Source organism: Anser brachyrhynchus (assembly GCF_964034855.1).
Source record: "Anser brachyrhynchus genome assembly, chromosome: 2".
NCBI classification, from domain to species: domain Eukaryota; kingdom Metazoa; phylum Chordata; class Aves; order Anseriformes; family Anatidae; genus Anser; species Anser brachyrhynchus.
Genome location: NC_137695.1, coordinates 88,582,550 through 88,598,916, shown reverse-complemented (window position 1 = coordinate 88,598,916; position 16,367 = coordinate 88,582,550). Strand labels below are relative to the sequence as shown.

Genomic DNA, 16,367 nt, shown 5'->3' with positions numbered 1-16,367 from the left:
ATATCGCTGTCTAGGTAACTGCTGGTGACTGGCAGTGTCCTGCTAGAGTGTCTAAATCCAGCAGAAGTGGACGGGTACAGTGGCTAGGTATGATAGAAGATATGATGGCATTCTGGCTAACAAGCAGATCTTATCTTTAGAGAGAACTGGTGTTATGGTGGGAACACTGACTTTTTTCTTGCACATGAGACTTTTTAGAGAGTATGTTCCTATTGCCTTTTGAGAGAGGGAGACTTGTGAGAGGAAATGAAAGAAATCATCCAAGGAGAGTCACAAAAGCTTTAAATGACAAAGCCCCTACCCACCTAGTGGAGTTAGTTGGCTGACTAGTAACAACTGGGATAAAACAATGGCAGGCAGAGGCCATCCAGAAATCGTTAGCTGCTGAGAGAGACTGAGAGAACAATTTAAGCAGCAAAATTACAACACCAAGAAGTACTGACTTTGAAAGAGAGGGCAGTGTTCCTCTTTTCCTCCTCTTCTAACTGAGCACCTGCATGTTTAGTAATTGCTTTTTTACAGCACCATCATTATCATCAGATCTTTGAGCACAGGCCACTGATGAAGATAAAATATTGGAGATTTGATCTTCTCCAGCAGTCCTCTCTCAGGGAAGATTCACCTATCTATCCATTTCTCATGAACAATAATTTTCCTTAAAATTCAACACACACATACCAAAACTTTATTAAAATGTTTCTGAGAGGTGCATCAAAAAGCTGCAAAATGTAGGGCTGACAAAAGGGAAAGAACCATATGTGACCCAGCGACAGTAACTGTCAAGTTTAACAAGGATGAAGGGTTGTATATTACGTTTCCCTATTCTATTTTCCAACAAAAATAATTATCTATGTGTTTTTTTGTTGTACAGTTCTGAAGAAATAGGGTTGTTTTTTATAACTTAGTGATCATATGACATTTATTTATTTTTACCCTAAGTTCTTAAGAGCTTTCTCAAAAACATTCCTGACAAACTACAACAATATGAATTAAATGCCTCAGATGTATGGTGTTCTGTGATTATAACAAGGATGAGTTGTTCATGTATAATTTCATTTGCACATTAGAGATTTTGTTACAATTATGGTGAGCCCATATTTGGATACTTGGTTTAGTATAGTACAGACAGCGGTAAATATCAGGTCTTTCATTTTCTGATGTTCTTTTATCTATTTTCTCTCAGAATTGCCATCTTTCTGAGATTTACCCATAGGAAAATAGACTAAATACAGCAATTTTGTGAAAAATGTGTTACCTGTGAGAGAGGCTTGCTTGCGATATATCAAATATTAAAATATTGAAGCTTCCTTCCTTAATCAAGACTGTGCTACTGTATTTCAATGAAAAAAAAAAAAGGCAAACAAACAAAAAACCCTCTTCATTAGACTGATATGCCAAATATAAAAATGTTTCCAATCAAATAACTTGTAATATTTTAGCTTTTCTTTTTTATTCTTCAAGGTAGAAATAGATTTTCTTACCCTTCCCGACTTCAAGTAACACCAAACACCATGAGTAGGACCACTGATCTCTCTTTTGCTGTTTTCCCTGGAGTATTTATTTGGTCCTTGTGCATTATAAGAGCATGCATGCATACAAGCTGGCACTGCAGAGTAGCTGATATGCATAGGCTTTTGTTCTTGTTTATTTCCCCAGTAAATTGTACCAGCAAGCAGAGGAGATGCTGGTTTTCAGGGTTTCAAATTTTGAGTGTCTGCTTTGAGGTTTACAGTGATAAATCGATAACCCAGGCACAAGCATTTTTGTAACAAGCTTTTGTGACTTAAAATTTTTCTTCTCTCTTTTGCCTTTGTTAGGAACAATTTGCCATCTGAGAAACGGGCTTCTGTGAGCAGTTTATTTGCAGCACCTGAAAAAAGAGGCATATGCAGCACCAGGTGGGCTGGCCAGTTTCTTAGTCAGCTGTTTCATCCATTAGTGTTGTGCCTGACTTTTTGTGTTTACTGCATTTGCTATTCCTTGGTCTTTACCTTCTACATTTCATTTTTAAACAATGAATTTCCAAAACTCAAAAAAAAAATGTCTTTTTTAAGCCAGGTTCAGTTTTTTTCATATGCATTTTCTCCAAATGCATACATTACAAATCGAAGAAACTAGTTCTTAAAATACCAGTCATACAAATATCTGACACTTCCATTTCTTTTAATTGCATTAACTTAAATGCAAGACAATATAGTCCTGTGATGAATAAGTTGGAAAAAATCTTAGTAATACCTATTTCCACTTCTCTTAAGAAATGCATCAGTTCACAATCACTTCCTCATACACATTTTGAACATTCATTGTCAGTGCACACATCTATAAGTCAAAAACGAGTTGAAGTCCAAGGTTTTATACTCTCTGAGAACTTGACAAGTCTAGTATTAACTACAAACTTGACATCCTAGCGCACTCAGAAAATGTAATGTATGGTTGACTGGTAAAGCAAGAAATGCTGAACATACAAAACCCCACAATTCACAGACAATTACATCATGACATGGTGAAAATAGGCCAACCAGAAAGTAAACAGTACTAAGCTGGCTAGAGAAAAAAAAAAAAAAAAAAGGCAAGCATTTACTAATATTACTGTAGTTGTTATGTGACAATAATGTAGAATCACAGGAACAATTCATCTCTAACATTAAAAAAAAAAAAGAAAAAAAAACTTTACTGGAAGAAAGATATCTCATCCTATCCTTTAACTCCAATAGCTTCAATACTTTATTTTCATCCAAATATATGAACCTATTAAAAATAAGCACAGAATTTAAGACATTTTTATATTTTAAACCTATAAAATGATGCCAAATTCTATTATTTTCTTAATTCATGTTACACAACTTTTGCAAGCCTTAGAATCAAAATACATGGGGAATATATTATACGATTAATTTACCAGTGTATAACCATTTTGTATGTTTAAGTCATTAGATTTTTTTCTGTTTATTTCACTGAGTTATATCAGTATTAAACTGATATAATGTAGCAGTGGATGTGGTACAGAGATTATACAGTTTATTGTGGCTGTATGTTAGATAAAAATAAGGGAATTGAAACAATTTATGTTCAGAAGAAAACAACTCAACTCTGATAAAATTAAATTCAGCAACTTTACTTTTGTAGGAAAGCATTTGTTCTTTTCAAAAATGTCAGAAAGTAAATTGCAGTTAATTAATCACACTCTGAGTGATTCCCAATTAGTTTCCTACAGTTCTCCTATGACAGCTCCTTCCATTATTACAGAGTGTGAAAACAATAACCAAAAGAGAATGACAATACATAATAACCAGGAGAAATTCAAATGTGATAACTTCATAGAACACTCCAAAGTGATGTCCACGCAGAATAGCTCTGGCAGGTTTCATCAGTGAAGATGTGGTAGCAACACAGAGTTCTTTCTTGAACTTCAAGATGGGAAAAATAGAATACTTTTAATTTAAACTGAAATTTTAATTCGAAAGTGTTTGATTTCCTTAAGCAATAGCGTCTCCCAAATGGAATTCTATTCTTGTTCTTTTCTTGTTCATCCCATTCTTATTCACATATACATTGCTGTTAAAACAAAGGAAATTACAAAAATTGACCCTCCGTATTTTCCTTTCTATCCTGGTAAGGAACCGAGACATTTAATCTGAGATAACAAAAGCAGCCAGGAAATAAAAAATATAGCTCATAAAATTCAATAGCTAAGATAAAAAAATAATATATATATATATATAGTGAGATTTGCAATATGGGACCCATTCTTTCTACTGCATAAATAGAAACTTTAGTTATTCTCTGTAGAATGTCAACTCTGTCACTGTAGGAGAAACATTTCCAGAAAGGAGCACTATAATTTCTCTCTCTGTGTCAAATGTTACTGGTTTCTCCCACGCGTGAAGATCACTGATGCACTCGTTTTTGCTTGCATCTCAAAGAATTTATGACTTCTCTGCAGTTACTTTACCAAGTCCTTCAGCAGATGATTAGCTGAAATCAATTTATTTGTTTTATATAGTATAGTGTGCTATTACAATTTCATGCATTTACTTTTTATTTTTCTATGAGAAAAGCCAATGTAACTCTCAGCAGTTCTGACTTGCTTCTCTCTGCTTTTATTCTTTTTAGAAGAACCTAAAAATGATTCTATCTTGAATACAGCCTATCTGCAGAGTATTTCTAATTCTCAATGCTTAATGATTGCAGTCTTAACCTTTAGCTGATTTTAAAAGAAGCATCATTTGCACTATTTTTCTGGTTCCTATGTTGGAACAGTAAATTTCTGTATGGACTGCGTATGTGCTTGCAACCAGAATCTCATCTAAAAGTAGCATCTGGAAATTCAGCTTTCTGTCTTATTTTGTTCCTTTTACAGGATATCTTTTATATTGTACCCATATGTGCAGGCAACTTCCAAATCTCTATATCATTGACAGCTGCTAAGTCTAGGGAAGGGGCTTCTGAAAAAAATGTTCACCATAAGCCATGTACAACTTCCTTACTAACTGGAGCTCCTTACTAAACAGTGTCTCCTAGTGGAGCAGAATAGAAAAGCATGAAAAGTTAATCATGGAAAAAATGAACAAGGCATATGGGGGAACCACATGGTTACAACAGAAAATATTTCACAGATGTCGAAGACCTGGTGAAATCTCTGGAAAGTTTGTCATGGTTGCAAATAACACGGTAGTAGTTAACTGTTGCTCTTCCCTGTCATTGCTTTCATCTCTCCATTCAAAAATAAATATCAAAATGATAGTAATTGAAATGGTCCAAAAATTTCGGCACTGGCATTGTCTAAAATGATCAACTCACCTTAGGATGGGAGAAGTTAGGTAGTTCTCTCCAGTGGAAAAAGAAAATGCTCCACAGACACACTCTGAACTGGCAGGCACAGAAGTAAGAACAGCAGCACATCCCTCTTGAAAGCTGAGGAGCACCTTGCAAATCATATGTCAGGATACCCTTTCAGAAGGGAAATAGAGAACTTACAGCAAGAGGCAGAAATATGAGTGAGTTAAGCCTACAAAAATAATCTAAAATGTTCAGTTTAAAAGAGTGTTTTATGAAATATTAGCCTTTGACCATTGTAAGATCCGCATTCAATAAAAATGCCTTCCAGTCTCCAAGCTAAAAAAGATATAAAAGGATGATGGCTGCATTTTACCATAAAATTTGTTTGCATTCCAGTGCAGGGATTGTTTGCAAGGCTGCAGTAATGCTGTACGCTAGTTCTTCCTGCTTACAAATGTTAAGAGGAGCATCTTTGAGGAGGATAGGTTCAAACCTGATAATAAGAATCAGCAATCAGCTTCAAGGCAGAACTTCTGCCAAGAGCCAGGTTTTCTGCAATATTTGGGTGAACCACTTGACAATTTTGCAGTGGAAAAGTCAGGAGCAAACTGTGATTAGCCAGTAGCGAGGTCAAACCTTTCAGGGGTTGTGAACTAGGAGGAGAGATGCTGGATGCTGCTGCACTTGGATGAGTAGGCTGGAAGCTCCACAGAGAGGAGAGAGAACAGAGTGACCTCAAGTTTCACCTTATGGCTCCAAATCTGATGCTGAGTTATTCTTTCAGCTAACAGGCAAAATCATAGCAACAACATGGAAATGTAGTCAACAAGTAGTGAGGGTTTATATTTAATTTGTAACAAATAGTGAGGGCAATGAACTACCAACACCAGTTCACAGGATGTAAATGTTTCATCTCAAGGAGACTATGAATAAGACGGGACATCTTTCAGACCCAGATACTCCCAGCAGCATTCTCTATGAAAATCTATATCCCAAGGTAGCCCTGTGGTATTTATATTTGCATATTTAAGCATAGGAATATCCTTCTATTTCCTACTTTGTCATACAGCTTACCAAGGATGTTTAAACCATATCTCAGTATTCACAACATCAGATTACCTTAAGCAATCACAGACCTTTGCAGTTGGTAGAAAATCCCTGCTTTCCTCAAGCAGCTCATTGGAGCTGAAGCTATCACAGTGCAGCCAGTTGGGCCACCTGTAGTTCAGAAAGGTGGTATTTACCTGCAGCCATCTTAAATTGGACTGCAAGTTAATTTTGTCCTGTGGCCTTTTTAGCCTGATATTCCTTGTCCCTGCTGCCTCCCACTGGCCCCAGCAAGTGGAGAAAGCTCTTTTATAAAGTGTGTTTATAATGTGAAGCTCTTTAAAAGGTCTTTATGGAGCTCATCTCTATTAATAAAAATCTCAATTGTTTTAAAAACATAATGCTGAACACCATGTTTCAATGGAGGTTTGTTGGCTGTTTTTTTTAGCACACACAGTGTAAAACAAGGCTTTAGTCATATATTCTGCAAAGAAAAATGGTGGACCTGTATGCAAGGGTGTCTGCCAGAGAGCAGGCTGATTTGGGCAAGCATGATCCTGTGTCCTTCCCATCAGCCTCTGGACAAGGACGTGCTGAGAAATGATTTTTCAATAAACAAGCTGACAACTTCAGGAACGATCCTCTTTTCTAAAATGTATAACCACTAAGCAGATCAAATATAATTCCTCAGAACAAGCAGAGAAAGATTTAGGAAGCAGAAAATAGTGTTAAACTCCTGACGCCACTAGAATTTCTAGGAGCCATCACAGAAATAACAGTGAGCAGGAAGGGCTCTCTACAGACCCTGAGCCCGTAGAGCTCCCTTAGCTTTTCCTGGGAAGCAGGAAGCCTGCAGCCAGAGGCATGTGTGGTTGTCAAGGCTGAGCATATAAGATTTAGCTGATTTTAACATTTTCAATTCTTTCCATTGAAATAATAGGCTAGAAAATGGAAAGCAATCCTGAATACTGAAGGTTAGCACAGTTTTGAGCTAGTTATCAAGGTTTTTCAGAATCCCTGCTACTAAGCTCCAACATTTATGATTCTGGGGACGTGAAGTCCTAGGCAACACCCTCAATGTGTGTTTAGTAGGGATGTTCTTTTCATTCAGCTAAAGATCCTGTCAAGATCTCCATCTGGCTTAGAAAGGAGACAGACCTGGTTCAGTTACACATTTCCTTCCACTGTGGTTTAAAGTTGTGCCGGGCCAAATGGCCAGAAGTGGTTGCTGTTTTGGGTACATGACATTAAATAAAAACACTTAAAACACTTTTCATCTATCACAAACTAAAAATCTGGCAGAAGCAGAGTCAAACCTGCAGGATGCTGAAAGCTTTGACCTTAATCTAGAAAATCACTTTGGCTCATTCCTAGCATGAGGCACATGACAGTGTCAGTAACTGTTCACCTAAACTGTAGGATATGCTTTTACGGAGAATAGACAGAGAATTCTGCTGTGTTGTTTCTGATTATATTAATTATGCTTTTGTCCTCTTTGCAAGGATGCATTAGGCAAAACTGTTTGAGAAATGCTATTTCGCTTTAAAGAAATGGGAAAAAAATACCAAAACTGATGTAGGGTCTCAGTACTTCAAAGAAAGGTTCATAATCTGAAAGACCCTAATAGTTGTCTTTCCTATTATTCTGTCAAGTATAATGAGCAGTATTAACAGTGAAAGTGCCTTGATTCTAAAACACACATTTCCTCTGAAGATCTCAGAGTATCTCACAAAAGGTTAAGCAGAACTTTAAGACTTTAACATCTGCATTAGATAACAAAGATAATTAGAGTTTGTAAGTAGAGAAAGTATGTTACAATTTGCAGTCTGCTGTGCAAACATCACCTGCAAATGGTTTCAGCCAGGGTTGCAAGTAGTCTTCATTTAGCTGCAGAAAGTGAGTCAAAAGGCAAGGACAGTCATCATTGGATTGGAAGCCACCTTTCTCGGGACTGTGTGGAAATAGTTTTATCTTTACCTACACAATGAGTTTGGAGGTGTCTATTAGATATATTTTATAGAACATGCGGTTTCTGAAAAATATTGGGAGAAAAAAAATCATATTTTTTTTTTCTAGGGAAAATTAGCAAAAATGTTTAGATTTTTCTCAAAGGAAAAAATGGTTCTCCTGAATGGAATCAGTTTGCTTGTAGGACCTAATCAACTAGATTGATTCAACCGGTCTGTTTAAACTTTGGTAATGTTTAATAGGTAATGTTTCATGTTCCCATTTTCCCATGTGATCTAAACTTTTTTGCCAACCTATCCCCACCCGTGAAGGAGCATTTCAATCCAAATGCACATTTATTTCCTAACTAGGTTGCTGTCTGACCCCATTTTTCTAATTAATATCAAATTTTATCTTGAGACTGACGGACAAACACATTGACAATTTAGAACTCCTAGTCAAATTAAATTCTTTTTTATTATTCTCAGTTAGACCTTGTCTGCATTGACTTTATGCAGGACTGCTTCAGCTGTATTCCTTATCAAAATCAAAATATTTAGGGGAGAGATGATGGAACAATAACTTTTATTAATGCTTAATATTCTGTGTTGTAGTAGCATCTAAATACACCAATCTGAGTGTTGCAGAAGCCACTAAAGCAAATCTCTGTGCCATGTAACTCGCAAACAACAAAGAATCCTTGATTCTAGGCCCAGCTCCTAACAGTGAGGTTTCCAGCATGGGGTTCACAAGTTCCTGGGCTCAGAGGAATTTTCATAAAGAGTAATTAAGAATAATTGAGGTAGTTATTGTCAGCAGGTTGTATGGTGAGCTGTATTCCACCAGAGCTGTCAGGTTATATACTATAGAAGTGTAGACTAGTCTTTATCATTCAGATTTGGTCCTTCTCTAGAACATTTTTTCATTTTCTCCATTTTTTTTCTCCTATTTTAATTAGAAGGTCTCAGTATTTCAAGGCTAGCTAGGCTGTAGCCTAACTTTTCATTTTGAAATAGCCTACAGAAGGAGAAGACAGAAGACAGAAACCTGAAAAAAAAACGGTAAAAATTTTGTGTACTCACTCTACGTGTCATCAGAAATCTTTTATTTTTCTGTACTTTTTTTCCCTGTAGTATCTGTCACTAAGTGAAATGAAAGGCTTTTGGAGTGGATTCCACACAACCAGAACCATCAAATTGGGGCAGTTTGTTAAGCTAGAAAGATGCAGCACGTGAGTAATATCCACTGGGAGTGAGAAAGGTTTCTGGAATGGGAACAAGTATAAATAATGCTTTTAGATTTTGAATAGCATATGGTTGAACATTAAACATGTGCAAACATACATGAATCCCGGAAAGAAACTTTTTTTGTGTGTGTGTGGTGGTTTTTTTCTTTCTATTTCTGTATGCTACTTTATTAGAGGCTATGTTAATTTTTAGTCAATGGGTTGGTGGGGTTTTTTTGTTTTGTTTTGATTTGTTTTTTATGTTTTGTGTGCAGTGTCCAGTAGCTGGTCTTCTGTTGAGTAACAGAACTTTTAGTATACTGTGTGAGAGATACCACAAAAGTACAGTTCTCTGTTTCTTTGAGGAATTTGCAATCTTTAGGTTTACTTAACTTTAGAATATCTGATTATAAGATCATTTAGAACCTGATTATAAGTAAAACCTTGCTATGATCTTAAACTGGTTTTCACAGAACCGGATGGACAAAGTGGAGGTAGGATGTGTAAACTGAAGGGCCCTATGTCAGGTGATCTGATGGTTTCAGTCGTTTTATTTTGGTTCTGATCCCAAGGAGTGCTGATCATGAGAGGGTTTGATAACAATTTTATCATGACCTAGGCTGGAACAGAAAGCCTTTGCTAATGGCAACCATAAAAAGAGCTGCATGATTTTGGCAGGAGTAGACTGAGTTGCAGTATACAAAAGGGATGGTGTTTGGAATTAATTCCTTATTGTAGAAAGGGACTGTATCTTTCTCTGCAGAGGCACAGCATCATCACAGCAGGATATCTGAGCTATTTTTCAATGCACTGGTACTTACTTACAGACAACTATACAAAAGAAAATCAGATGCAATTACAAAGTTAGGTGATCAAAGGATAATGCTCACTTCCTAGTCACTCGTGCAAACTGAATTTGTTTTGTCCAGTCCTCCTTGCCATGACAGTAGTGCCAGCAGGCTATGGAGTTTTTAGCTGCATTCATGTAAACCCAAATCCATTATCTCCTATTGCTACTCCAGAAGATTGAAGAAGTTTTCCTCTCCTGATATCCAGCAAAAGAGGATAACACAGATTCCCAGCAACCTGTAAAGTAATTCAATCTGGAGAAAATTTCTTGGAGCAAATATAGGCAAGATTATTTGCAATAACCTTTCAAAAGGAAAACTAGAAGACCTAGAATAGTGGAAAATGACATTGAAAATCATAGCACTAAGCATGAAAGGAATACTTGAAATAATTTTAATCAGATCCAGAATTACCATGTAGAAGATGTAATACTCAAATATTAGGTCACTGTACTACGATAAACAGGGTATCAAAAGGGCCTTTTCATAACTGTGGGGATCTAAAACATCCCTCTCCAAAGCTGAAAGCTTTGGGTATGAATGAAACTGCTGGATATTTCTGAATGCAAACAAAGCACTAGATAATGCAAAGGAAAAGAGAGAAAAGGAAAGATAAAAGATTTGGAACAATACGCTATTCTGTGCTTAGCAGATAATAATGCAAGAAAGACTTTTAAAAGAAATGGAGAAAAGTAAATTTATTTGTGGTCTGTTCCTCTTTTTGAAAGCACCTAATTCTTTCAATTAATTGATTTGAATGACAGTCGTCAACAACTAATGAGCTACAGATGTCCAATTCCATAAGCTGAAGTCAGGAAAACATGTCTTATTTATCAGTCCTTTACAAGGGAAAATTAAAAAAAAAAAATTATCTGTTCTTATTTGTGTTCAGTGTCTTCTAACTTTGCAAAAATCTTTAGCTCCATCTTCAGAGCAATAATGTGTATGCACCTTTAAACTAGAGAGGTAGGGATCTATTAAATATATCATAAAACATTGGAAAGTAACAGCAAAAATGATTTGGAATACAGTTGAACGCATGAGTGAATTTAAAACAAGTATGAGGAAGAAAATTTTGAAGAGCAACATTTCCCATGGATTGGCCCTGATTCTGACAATTACTTGCACTACATTGGTTTGGGGAGTTCTAATATAATTTAAGCATATATGTGTGCAAATTCTCCCCTGAACAAGGCTTTGTTCTGCCAGCATGCACATAAAAGATCGATGAAAAACTCTCAGCGAGGGTTGAGATGGGGAGAAGGAGGGTGTGTAGTGAAAAACAGTGACTTATTTAACCTGATAAATTACTGGGTACTGAGTGGCTTAAAGCTGGTGATGAAAGTTGACATTCAGCTGTTGGTACTAGAGAATGAATACTTAGGAGCCTACAGTGTTTGAAAATAGGAAAGCCATCATTTGGCAGAGTTAATGGGCCTGTTGTCAGCTGCATGACAGCTGGGTTATAGAGTAGTAAGGCTAAAGAAGTCAGAGGAGCACAGAATAAACTAATTCTCAGCTGAGTGTATGGTTGCTTTTAATGTCAGTACTTTAAAGGCATTTCATTACTTGGTTATAAGTGCCAAGTCTGCTTTTGCCAACGGCTTTTTTCTTCCTCCAACCTGTGCGGCTTCTGTCTGAGATCAGGTGGAGCTGTGCTTTTGAGAACATTGCATCTCACTGAATTGTCTGTGAACATGAGCAAGTTGATTGGGTTTGTTACTATTTTATTTATTCAGTTTGCAGTATTTCCAGAACATACTTCAAGCAAATGACTCTTGCAGCTCACTAACCAGCTGATAATCTAGTTTTACCCTAACCACATGGGTATTGAACAACAGACCTAAATCCTTAGGGGGGGTTGATCTAAACATTTACGATCAGTTTAATATGCTTCAAGTCCAAGCCTAATAAAACAGACTTCCTCTTCTCAAATTCAGCAAAGTATCGCATATTGTAATTAAAAAGACACTGATGCAAAAACCCTGGAACGTTAATGTTTGCATTGTTTTTTTCAATAGAGGATAATTAAAGCAAATTTAAGTTTTTATAATAACCAGGAGAACAGTGCTTAAGACAATTCAAATTAAGCTGGACACATTATGTTCAAGACAAGTGTCCCAAAGCAACCCTAAATAATAGCCAATTGTCCTCCTTTCTGCAAAATGTAGTTCTTTTATACTCAGGACTATACACCTTGCCAGGGAGTTTGCTTGTGAAGTCTGCAGCTCTCCCTCAAGGTCAGTCTGTTGAAGGGGATGGCTTTAATACCTATGAACTTGCTTTTGCTCCCATTGATTGCGGGCTGTGCAAAGAATGTTTGGACTGGTTCAGTCAAACACAGAAACTGCTAAAAACATAACCAGTTCGCGAGCTGCCTATTAAAATCTACTCCTGACATTCCTGTTGCTAGTGCTCTCTTTCTTCGTGGGTCACAAGCAGCATTTTCAGTTCAGCTGGTACTTTCTTCTTTACCTGTCAAATCCAAATCCGTCTAACAAGGGTAGCACAGCTAAAGGGGTCAAACCTCACTAAGTACCAAGAAAATAGTTAAAGTAGAAAAGGGAAAAGGCATGCGTATGATGTATCAAAGCAGCAGCTCTGGTAGCTCAAATCCTACCTAATCCCTGTAGATGTGGGATTGTGCCAGACAATATAAGGACCTCATTAGCTCATGTTTAGAAGTAGAAAATACCCCATCACGAAACAAACAAAAAGGACAGCAAGCACATGTGTGGGAGTTCTCTGTTGGTTACCAAAAAGAAGAATGTTTTCTGAAAAAAATGGCACATAACCTCCTCCACCAGTAACTCAGGGAACTGAAGGGCCATATGCAGAGGCTTGGAGGTTTCTTGGAGGACTTTTCACAGCCTCAAGGTTCATTTCATAGAGAATATTTAAGTGTTTTCCATTGCCTTGCTTCAGAAGTCTGCATAAGTCATTCTAACCACCACACTTAAGTTAGGGTACACTTGTAGTACTCCTAACTCATAAAGCGTGGTCCATACTAAGTGCAAAAGAATGGTATTATTAATAATCAAAATGTGAGAGGAAACTGAGTTTACATCTGTATTTCTAGAATCTGTTTTCCTGAGTACAGCCATAAGCATTCCATGGATTAAATTATAAAATTTATAAATGTATAGAAGCCACAAAATGTGTAGTTCTACACATACAGCTTTTCTACATAACATTTTAATGTGTATGTAGATAAATGCTGTGGTGTTTTTTTTTCTTTCTTTCCTTCCCCTAGTAAGACCATTAAAATAGGAGCCTTTACTAAGGGTTCTTAGAGCCAGCTTGTTCTACTGAGAAACACAGCTTGCAGCAAGTACATAATCACTCCTTACCCTGCTGAATTTATCTTTAGAGATTTCACAAAGTTCAGCTTGCTAGCAAATGTGGAGTTCCTTTTGTCATTTCCCGATGTTCTTACATTGTACCATGCATCATTCCATTAGTCCACAGCTTAGTGTTCATTGAACTATCATCATTCTTTTTGTGCTTAATAATGTTTACTAAGGTTTTAACAGCATTCCTGCACAGAACAATAACTGTAGCTAACAGATGAAAAACACAGCCATTCCAGTGCAAAACAATTAGCTTACACATCCTTGAGAAATTGCTTGTGTTGTAAAACTCAAAAAGGAAGAAACCATGCATGTTAATTGGAAATATACCAATAAATAAATAAATAAATACAATTACTGGCATGTATTCTCATGTAGCAAAACGCAGTACTTAAATGAACCTATTAATTGCCCTATTTCACAAAAAAAATATTTAAGTGTTTTCAATAGCCTTGCTTCAGATGTCTGCATAAGTCATTCTAGCCACCACACTTAAGTCAGGGTGCACTCGTAGTACTCCTGAGGCTGACAGAAAATTATAAAATTATCTGCCCCTTTTTTCTTCATCATACCCAAGCCTCCCAGAACAGCCCCGTTGCCCTCTGCATCCAAGCAGGCAGCCTTCCACGGATGCCCGTGGTACGTATTTGGTGCTGCACACGCCTGGCTTCACTGTGAGTACCCGGCTTTCCCTGGAGGCTAGCGGGAGTCACAGATCTCTTCTGCAGGAATACAGAGCAAATCCAGGAAGCAAAAAGCCATTTATGTGGCCAGAGATTCCTGCCTGCGAACGCAGAAGAGGTTGGAAGAGTGACGAGCTGCTGCCACCTGCTGTTGGTTCATTTCCAACCACAAAACAAACCCAGAGCCTCGAGCAGAAGTAGCAAACCATCTCGTTCTTTAGGGAAAAGGGAAGAAACAACCTGCTGCGTTTATCCCAGAGGAGCCAGGCCCTACTTAGACGTTGGGCACTAATGCCAGTGCTATGCCTGCTAGCGCTCAGTTCCTTGGCTTTTCTCCCCTGCAATTGCCGCCCTGTCGGTGACATTAATGTGTCACCTTCAGAGAGTCAATTAAGCTTTTTGATGTAATTTTCCATGCAGTAAAATAGAAATAAAACTTGCAGGGTTTTTCACAACAGTTTCGAAAGGTGCAGAATGTATCGATGTAGTTGTTTAGGTGTGTACATTTTAATACTATCTTTAGATCTAAATTCTTCCAGAAGGCTATTTTAATAAAGCTCCCATTGCAATAAAATGTTTAAGCTTTGTTGATAAGCATTAATATTCAGCTATGAAGCTGTAAGTCTGCTCCAATTGTACTTATAGTAGGCTAAAAAGAGAACAGTCTGAATCAACAGGGGTAGGATGCAGTAATGCAATGTTTTTGTAAAGGCTTACATCCAAATATTTTATGTGGCTCCCATGCTCTACAGTTACCAACGGGGGTCACTAAAAAAAAATTACAGGGTTCTTCAGGGGACCAGCTTTAGAAGCAGGAGTAATCACTGAGTTTCAAATAGAGGTCAGAGATCAAGTTGGTGCTGATTCATGAAACCCTATTGTCTACTAGAGGCAATACAACATATGTAATATATACTAGCAAAATAGCTACCACCTCTGATGGTTTTTGCTACCTCTAGGTATCATATTTTTTGAAGAAAATACTTTCCAGCCAGTGGCAATACTAACTGCCCTGATTTCACTGCCAAGCATGGAAGAGAGAGTTGTACAAGTGGAACTGCCGGCAGGTGACTTTCCATGATCCAAAGGAGCGTTCCTGTGAGGGGCAATTTGATGGCCCTGGGTGAGGACAAACTGAGCTGATTCCCAAGCTGGCAGCTCTCACAGGAGCACTAGCAATTCTCAAACTTGCTGGTGGCTTATAGCCTTACACCCAGCATGAAACTCAGCTTTTTATTGCTAGTTATATTTTGAAGGCTGCACATACTTACTCCAAAGCAAGTAGTCATCATCTAACAAAGACCAAAATAAGCATGAAGTATACTAGTTTCATCTACCCATTGTTAATCATTATTTCAAAACCAAACATTTCATTTTGCAGATGCTCAGATGTATGTACATGAAACAAGCTGCAGATATCAATCATCCTGTGACTGCTTATGTGTGTCTTTTGTGTACTCTTTCAGGCAAATGAGAAAGATTGGGCAATGCAGTGCAGACTCGGTATCAATGGGCACAGACAGACCACTAGCAAGGTACAATGTGCAGCTACTTCAGGGAGCTGAGCCTCTTACTTCATTTATATGCCAAAAGACAAGGTCTGTTCCTCTGTTGGTGCTTTAATTACTTCATTTTCTCAAATGAAAAATTATCTCTACATGGTTGTATTTCTCCTACCTGTTTTTTGGTCAGCTGTAATCAAAAGTGTTAAGAGCGTCTTCGAGCCTCTTGGCCTTTTCAGATCAAAATTAACTCCAGGGACTCCCAGGGAGGTTCATCTTGCAGCATTAAACATTGCCACTGTTCCAGGATGAGTTATACTCTGTCCCTCACCATGACAAACTCTGTCATAACTGAATTCTCCCCTCTTGCTATCTATGGGGAATTTTAAAAATAAATGAAAAAGCTATGCCTCTTATTTCTACTATGAAAGAAGGGTCTCTGTAATTCATCCCCTATCTTCAAACAGGCAATAGAACTGCATCTTTATTTTCAGCCAGGAAAGTCTCCATTAGTCAACTGAATAGTGCAAGTTAGAAATTTTATTTTTATTCAAAGAGCAGCTGGAGTGTGAAGAAAATGTTGTTGCTGGTTTTAGTAAGGGTTTTTTTGGCTGTCAATGTTGGCCTGAATGTAGAACAAAAACCTTATCCAAGATCTCATGAATATGGAGATTTTTAAATCAGGACAAGCTGGTTAATTTTTAATGTTGTTTGTATGTACACCGGAGCTTTTTGTTTTCAGCTTGGACCACAAGCACAAAAAGACTGGAAACAGACTTCTCTTGTTTGCTGATTATCTCACTGGAGTAAGGCAATGGCATTCTCTTCTGTCAGCCAGTTTTCCTCCCTTGAATGAGCCACTTGAGTCTTCAGTACCTTTGTTTCTCTGTCTGTAAGACAGACAAAGTCTGCTTCTCTTTGTAAGTAAATCTCTCTGAGCAATAAAGAAATACTCAAGACTCACCAGCTAATATCTAGAATATTAT

The 16,367-nt window shown here is 37.4% G+C and overlaps 1 long non-coding RNA gene across 2 annotated transcripts; it reads right to left on the bottom strand.

Annotated features, from left to right (window-relative positions):
* Positions 1-1,107: 1,107 nt before the first annotated feature.
* LOC308191292 lies at positions 1,108-6,485 on the bottom strand. 2 transcript variants are annotated; one of them, XR_013947870.1, is made up of 3 exons: positions 5,899-6,485; positions 4,801-4,950; positions 1,108-3,555 (listed from the first exon to the last, which is right to left on the bottom strand). It is a non-coding gene; the product is annotated as an uncharacterized lncRNA (long non-coding RNA). The 2 variants fall into 2 exon arrangements; XR_013947871.1 differs by having other exon boundaries at positions 5,916-6,485.
* Positions 6,486-16,367: the final 9,882 nt, after the last annotated feature.